Source organism: the organism of the source record quoted next, unplaced genomic scaffold (assembly GCF_019419815.1).
Source record: "Pyrus x bretschneideri cultivar Hongxiangsu unplaced genomic scaffold, Pyrus_bretschneideri_v1 Contig49, whole genome shotgun sequence".
NCBI lineage: Eukaryota > Viridiplantae > Streptophyta > Magnoliopsida > Rosales > Rosaceae > Pyrus > Pyrus x bretschneideri.
The window spans coordinates 1,150,001-1,157,680 of NW_025999786.1; positions in this window are offsets into that span (position 1 = coordinate 1,150,001).

Sequence of the window (7,680 nt, forward strand, 5' to 3'; positions counted from 1 at the left end):
ATGTATAAAACATAACCCCTCGAACTTCAACAGACAACACACATTTTATCATAAAAATGGGTAAGTTGTGTGTTCGACTTTTAAATCAACTCAACCGGTTTACCTATTGAACCTAGACCATGGGATCTCCAATTAGCTAGGTTAGGTTTCCGCCCAGTCTAATTCATTGAATTGGCTTGAGACCCATTCCCCTCGATGTAAATAATATTTGCTCTCTTGGTAGGCCTTTTGTCAAAGAATCATCTATCTTTTCCTTTGACTTTACATAATCAATGGATATTATTCCATTGGAGAGCAACTTCTTAAAAGTATTATGCCAACGCCTGATGTGTCACGACTTTCCATTGTATACATGACTTTTGGCCTTTGATTGCACAACCATACTGTCACAATGTATACATATAATAGTTACAGGCTTTGGTCACACTGGAATATCCTCCAGAAAATGTTTGAGCCACTCGACTTCTTCTCCAGCCAAGTCTAAAACTATAAACTTTGACTCCATGGTGGAACGAGCTATACATTTCTGTTTAGAAGATTTCCAAGATATTGCTGCACCTCCCAAGGTATAAACATATCCACTTGTCGACTTGGATTCTATAATGCTAGAAATCCAATTGGCATCACTGAAGCCTTCTACAACAGGTGGATACTTTGTGTAGTGTAATCCGTAGTCAAGTGTATTTTTCAAATACCTTAACACTCTTACTAAAGCATCCCAATGCTTTTGTGCCTGATTACTTGTATATCTACTAAGCCAACTTACTGCATAAGCTAAGTCGGGCCTACTTGAATTCATCAAGTACATTAGACTTCCAATTACTTAAGAATAATCAAGTTGAGATATGGCATTGCCTTTATTTTTCTTCAACTTGCATCCATCATCAAAAGGAGTTGCAACAGGTTTGCAGTCAAATTGACCAAACCTTCGTAATATTTTTTGCTGCATAATGGGACTGTGTAAGGACATACCCTTCACTATTTCTCTTAATTTGAATTCCTAAAATGACATCGGCTTGATCTAAGTCTTTCATGTCAAAACTTGAATTCAACATTTTCTTTGTTTTGTTTATTACATCCTTATCGCTTCCCATTATGAACATATCATCCACATACAAACAAACAATAACGCAAGTTTTATCATTACTCTTAATGTAGACACATTTATTAGATTCATTTATTTTGAACCTATGTGTCAACAAAGTATGATCAAATTTCTTGTGCCATTGTTTTGGTGCTTGTTTAAGTCCATATAATGACTTAAATAATTTGCACACTTTACTTTCTTGTCCTTTAACACGAACCCTTCAGGTTGCAATAAAAATGCAGTCAAAGTGGGTTTTAATGTTTGCCTGAATTCGTAAGAAACCCAGGGAGGGGCTGAACATATGCTCAAACAATTTCTCTTTGCCCTAATTTCAAATCCCGGAAGATACCCCAATGCTGTCTCCCGTAAGAGTCTGGGCCTTGTCTCAATCCCAATGTCGCTGATCATCCTCTTAGACTAGCTACTGATCATGTACCAAGAAAGGATGACAACTTTCGTCAGAAAACCATGCACCATTGACTTGATTTGATTTCTAATAGTAACATAGAAGTGCTGCAACATTTTAATTTCTTGTTCATATTGCTGCCTTCTTCTTTCTACTTTTATATTGTTGACATTGTAGTCATCTCTCCTTGACTAATTTGGTTTGAATCTTTCGCTAAGGATAAGCAAACACATTTGACTAATACATAAAACACCAAATCAACAAACCTAAATTAAATACGAAATTAAAAAAGAAGGTATTAAGTGGCTATAAGAATCACCGTTCAACAAAGAAAAAACCAGACAAAAATCATGAACGAATGGAGAAACATAAAAGAAAGTTAGATCATTGCAGATTAATTCAATATTGATACCACTTACATACTATATGTTCTGATAAAAATTCTTTGTTTGGATAAAAGCCAAATCCGGCTTAAGATGGAGACTGAAATTAGGTAGATCAATTTTTTTAGATGAAATTTATAAATTAGGTTCTAAAAGACGTTAGACGCTAATTGGGCAGTGGGTTGGGGCCTAACCGCCTAGGCGGATTAAGTAAGTTCATTACATATTATATAAATAAGCGTCTATTTATACTTAAAAAAAAATACATAGCTGTGTTGGGATACATAAATTATAAAATGAAATGAACATATAGACTACAAAACATTATAACATATTGAAAATATGGGGTGTGTTATTCAAGTATTCAATAAGTCTCGCACATTTTATTGAAAAAATAAAATACAAAATTAAAATCGATTTTCTATCTAAGTGAGATTCACAACCTAAGCGGGTCTAGATGGGTTAGATGGGCTAGGCGGATGCCTAAGCAAGTTTAGGTGCATTTTCGTAATTTTTAAATGTTTTGGGATTAATTGAGACGGTGTCTAGCCCCTAGCTCCTAGATGGAGCTAGATGGAAATTTTTATAATAGTGATTATATGATATGTCACCACTACAAAATAAATACATTAATCAATATTTTAATAAAAAATTTAATTATTAATAATCACGCAATATGATTTACGAAATATAATTTAAATAGATGATCTCTTTAGTATTACTCTATCTTTATAGAGTCAAAGTCATCATAATACGTCCTTGGTACGTTCCATCAACATAGTTCTCCAAGTCCAAATCGTCATTGGAATTTTGATATTCGAGTTTGAATTAATCCATGACAAGTTCCATCAACCAACCAACAACATTTTTTTATTTCTTTCACAGGTCGTTTTCAACTTCATCTCAATTTTATATTCTTTTTGTGCTTGGCTCCACTTAACAACTAAATCCTCTATGCTATGCTATGTCACGACTCACCAACAAGGAATAACTACATATTTATATTATATTAGGAATGTTATCTTATGTGACAAATAGTGTATACAATAAAACAAATTAGAAAGGTCACATATTTATATTATATTAGTGTATCATTTGATGTGTTAAGTTATGTATACATTTCAGGTCAATTAATAAATTTATCTCATTAAATGTTTGTTGTATGTATTACTTGTCACATGAGATGTTATACTAATGTTGTATAAATGTCGTTCACCTTGCATTACTCATGCAACTGACATTCAATAAGATAAATTCATTAATTGACGTGACATATACGCATAACTTACCACATTAATGTTACACCTAAATGTAAATTGTGATCTTCCTAACATTTTTCTTTTAGAAAGTTTTTTTTAATTTTTTTTAATTTCTTTTAATTTTTATTTTTTAAAGTGAATAAGATAATTTTATTGAAAATAACTTAAGGAGCATACATATCTTGGTTGAGAAGCACCCTAATAGCATTAGGGGGTTCCTCAAACCAATTAACTGAAGCACCTTCTACTAAACTTAATTTAGCGAGGCAATGAGCCACACTGTCAATAGCTCCTGTATTCAGTTAATAACTCTGTCAATAGCTCCTGTATTCAGTAACTATAAAACCCAATGTTGGAGAGGTCCACGAGATGACTCTTGCACACCTCAATAGCTTCAACAGAATCTGTCTCAACCTGCACTCGAAGAAAACCAAACTGAGATGCAAGCTTGACCCTTCCCTAACAGCAAGCAATTCAACCTGCGTCATTGACAAACATCCCTCAAAATGCCACGTACCAGCCACCATAAAACCCTCAGCACCAACCCCCTTGTCATATTCGCAGATCTTCGACATTTAATTTAAACCACCAATCACTAGAGGCCATCCACTTCAGCAATCTTGGAAGTTGCACATGGCTGGGCTGAAGGTTAGCCTGGTGAAATTCCTGCAACCAATTGAGAGTGTGTTGGGTAACTTCCATAGGATCTGAGAGTTGCCCTTCCCACAACTTATTCCTTTCCATCCAAAGAGCTCATAACATCATCAAAACAACATCAAAATCAACTCCCTTCTGTTCGAGCAGGTGCAGCAACTACTCCTTATTAGCTTTTGTGGAGGAAACCGACACACCCACTCCCAACGAGGCTGTACACCACACTGCTTGAGTGAAGCTGCAATCTCAGAGTACATGTTGTAGCAAGATTTGTTCGTGTGCTCCTTTTGTAGCAAGGGCGCGAAGCTTCGATCTGTGCTCCTTTTGTAGCAAGATTTGTTCGTGTAAGAAGAATATCATTGCTAACACGCCATCCACAAATCTTAACCTTAGGTGGAATCTGAACCCTTCAAATAGCATGCCAAAGACCATGATATGCACCACCATTTGACGACGACGAAGCCATCAAATCCACTGGCGTACACCTCTCCAAAGCCATATTATATGCACTTTTTACTAAAAACAAGCCTTTTATCATAATGCCAAATGACCTTATCTGGCGCCCAATGAAAACTCAATGGAATGAAGCTAATTAAACGAACTTCCTCTTCATCAAACAACTCTTTTAGAAGTTCAAAACTCCAAGCTCTGTCTTCTTGTAAAATCAACTCAGTCACCATCAAATCATCCATAGACGAAGGTGGTGGTGTAAAGATCTTAAATGTCCACGGACGAGGAATCCATCGATCCCACCAAACTGACACTGAGGCCCAATTGCCAATGGCCCACCATGTACCATCCTCCAAAACAAAATAGGACTTCAAAATGCTCTTCCAACAATACGAAGTGTAGGGTGCTCCACTGCTTCCCAAAAGGAACAATTTTGGAAATATTTAGCTCTTAATAGTTGCGCGGCAAGGGAGTCTGACTGCTGCACTAAGCACAACCCTTGCTTAAATAGTAGTGCAAGATGGAAAGCATAGAGATCCCAAAAACCTAACCCCCCTCTTCAGACTTCGGCTTACACATTTTATTCCATGATATCCAATGAATTTTGCGAGCGTCAATATTGCCACTCCACCAAAACTTGGCCATTAATTGCTGGAGTTCTTCACAAAAAGTATTCGTAAGCAGAAAAGTTTGCATAGCATAAGCTGGAAGAGCTTAAGTGATAACTTTAACAAGAAGTTCTCTCCCCGCACTACTTAAGAGTTTTCCTTTCTAACTGTTGAGCCTTTTAGTAATCTTTTCCTTGATGAAAAAAAAATGTTTGCCTCTTGTTCTTCCCAACAAAGGACATGAGACCCAAGTAACGATCATGTCTGTCCACCCTTTGTACCCTAAGAAGGAAGCTAGTTGTTCTTGTAAAGGTAGCCCAACATTAACACTGAAAGCAATGCTACTTTTATGGAAGTTTATGGCTTAACCCGATGTTTGAGTATACACATCCAAAATGCGTTGGACAACCGCACAATCCTCTAGTGAAGCACGGGCAAAAATAAAACTATCATCTGCAAAGAGAAGATGGTGCAAACACGGGGCCGACTCTGCAATACGAATCCTTTGGAACGCCCTTATCCGATCCTTCTGCGCAATGAAAGCTAATAGTCCTTCAACACAAAGTAAAAAAAAAAAATATGGAAAGAGGGGATTACTTTGTCTCAGGCCCCTAGATGATACCAAATACCCTTTTGCATCACCATTAACCAAGAATGAATATGAGACTGAAGAGACGCAGGCCATAACAAGACGAATCCATGCTTTCTCAAAGCCTAGACGACGCAACTTCGCTTCCAAGAAACGCTACTCAACACAATTATAGGCTTTGCTAAGATCCAGTTTAAGAGCTAGGAAACCATCTTTCCCACTTCTCTTATTGTGTAAAAAATGCCCCACTTCCGCCGCCACGAGAGAGTTATCAGAGATTAATCGTTTAGGGATGAAAGCATTCTGGAAAGGCGAAATCAACTTAGACAAAAAAGGTTTCAAACGATTGGCAATTATCTTCGCACAAATCTTGTAGAGAACATTACATAAACTAATCGGCCATAACTGAGTCATGTCCTGAGGCTCTTTAACCTTTGGAATCAAAACGACATATGTAAAACACAATTCCTTAAGAAGCTTCCTAGTGGAGAAAAACTCACAAACTGCGTACACCACATTCTCCCTTACAATATTCCAGAACTTTTGATAAAATAGGGATGACATACCATTAGGACTAGGTGATTTCGAAGGATGCGTCTGGAAAAGAGCACATCTAACCTTCTCAGCCGTGATAGAGGCCATGAGGATCTCATTCATCTCGAAAGTAATACAGGGCTCAACCACGTCGGTCACGAAGTGAAGGGCATTTGGCAACACCCCCTATGAAGTAAAAATGTTGGAAAAATAGTGCAACACCGTATCCTCAACACCTTAGGGAGAATCTTGCCAAACCTCAGCCACATCCCGCAGCCCTTTAATATGGTTATTTTGTTTCCTATTAGAAGACCTCCGGTGAAACCATTTCGTATTTTTGTCTCCATCCCTCAACCATGTAGCCTGAGAATGTTGCCTCCAATAAGTTTCCTCCCTAGAGAGTAGGCTATCCTGTTCCTTCATTAAGTTCTTTTATTTCACTACAACATGATCCATATGGGGTTGTTCGAAAAGAACACCCAATTTGTCACGAACTACACCGATCTCCTTCCTAGTGTTATCAAGGGAGCTACGCTGCCATCTGAGTAACGCCATCCTTGTCGCCTTGACTTTGGAACAAACTCTGAAAAGATGCACTTTTCCTATCACGCAGCTCCAACCTTCTTGGATAGCTTCCTCACAACCTTCACCCACCAACCATATCTCCTCGAAAGAAGATCGCTTCTCCTTCCGTTGTCCCACCGTGATAGACGTATGAACCTCCACCGCTAGAGGTAAATGGTCAGATTTTGAGGGGTTTAAATGCAATACTCTAGTGCCTTGCGCCACTCCTGTGTAGCAAGACCACAATCAAGGTAACACTTAGCATTTCCCTCACTATTCTGACCTTAAGTATACTCATTCCCTACAAATCCTAGGTCCACCAGATTGTAATGATTCACCGCATCACAAAATATTGCCATATGCCTTTCACCCCGTGCATTCCCTCCCAACTGCTCACTTTGACTAAGAACCTCATTGAAGTCCCCTACACATAACCATGGTAGTGAACACTGCCCATTTAATAATTAGTACCTCACAATAGGCTAACTGTAACATCCCACATTGTCCAGGGGAATGGATCTTGTAAGCCTTATATGTATATGCCCATCTCTTCCTAGCATGAGGCATTTTGGGAGCTCACCCCCGAAGCTAATGAGCTCCCAAAAGGCCTCGTGCTAGGAAGAGATGGGCATATACATATAAGGCTTACAGGATCCACTCCCCTGGATGATGTGGGATGTTTCACTAGCAATAATGTGATTCAATCAGTTGTTCATTAAATATTATTTTCTCTATTTTTAAACACATTCAAAACATCTTAAGAGCCGTGTAATGCCGGTTATAAAAAAAGGTCTTTCACAAGCGGATAATAATGTGATTAAATTAGTTGTCAAATGATTATTATTAGTTTTTTTTTAACAAATGATATTATCTATATTAAGGGGGAGGGGGTGGGCTTAGCTTCACAATAGGCTTGCAATAATGTGATTCAGTCAATTGTTTATTAAATATTATTTTCTCTATTTTTAATATAAATTCAATAGAGACCGATTTTATTATGTGGATTCAGCTGCTTTAATTGGTTTGTTAAAGTTTTTTTTCTAGCATGATTTAAAATTATTCATTTACTTCAAATATTTGACTTTTCTTTTATTAATTTATGCATATAAAGACATTTAAAACGTGCAAGTTACGCATAGCATGCGC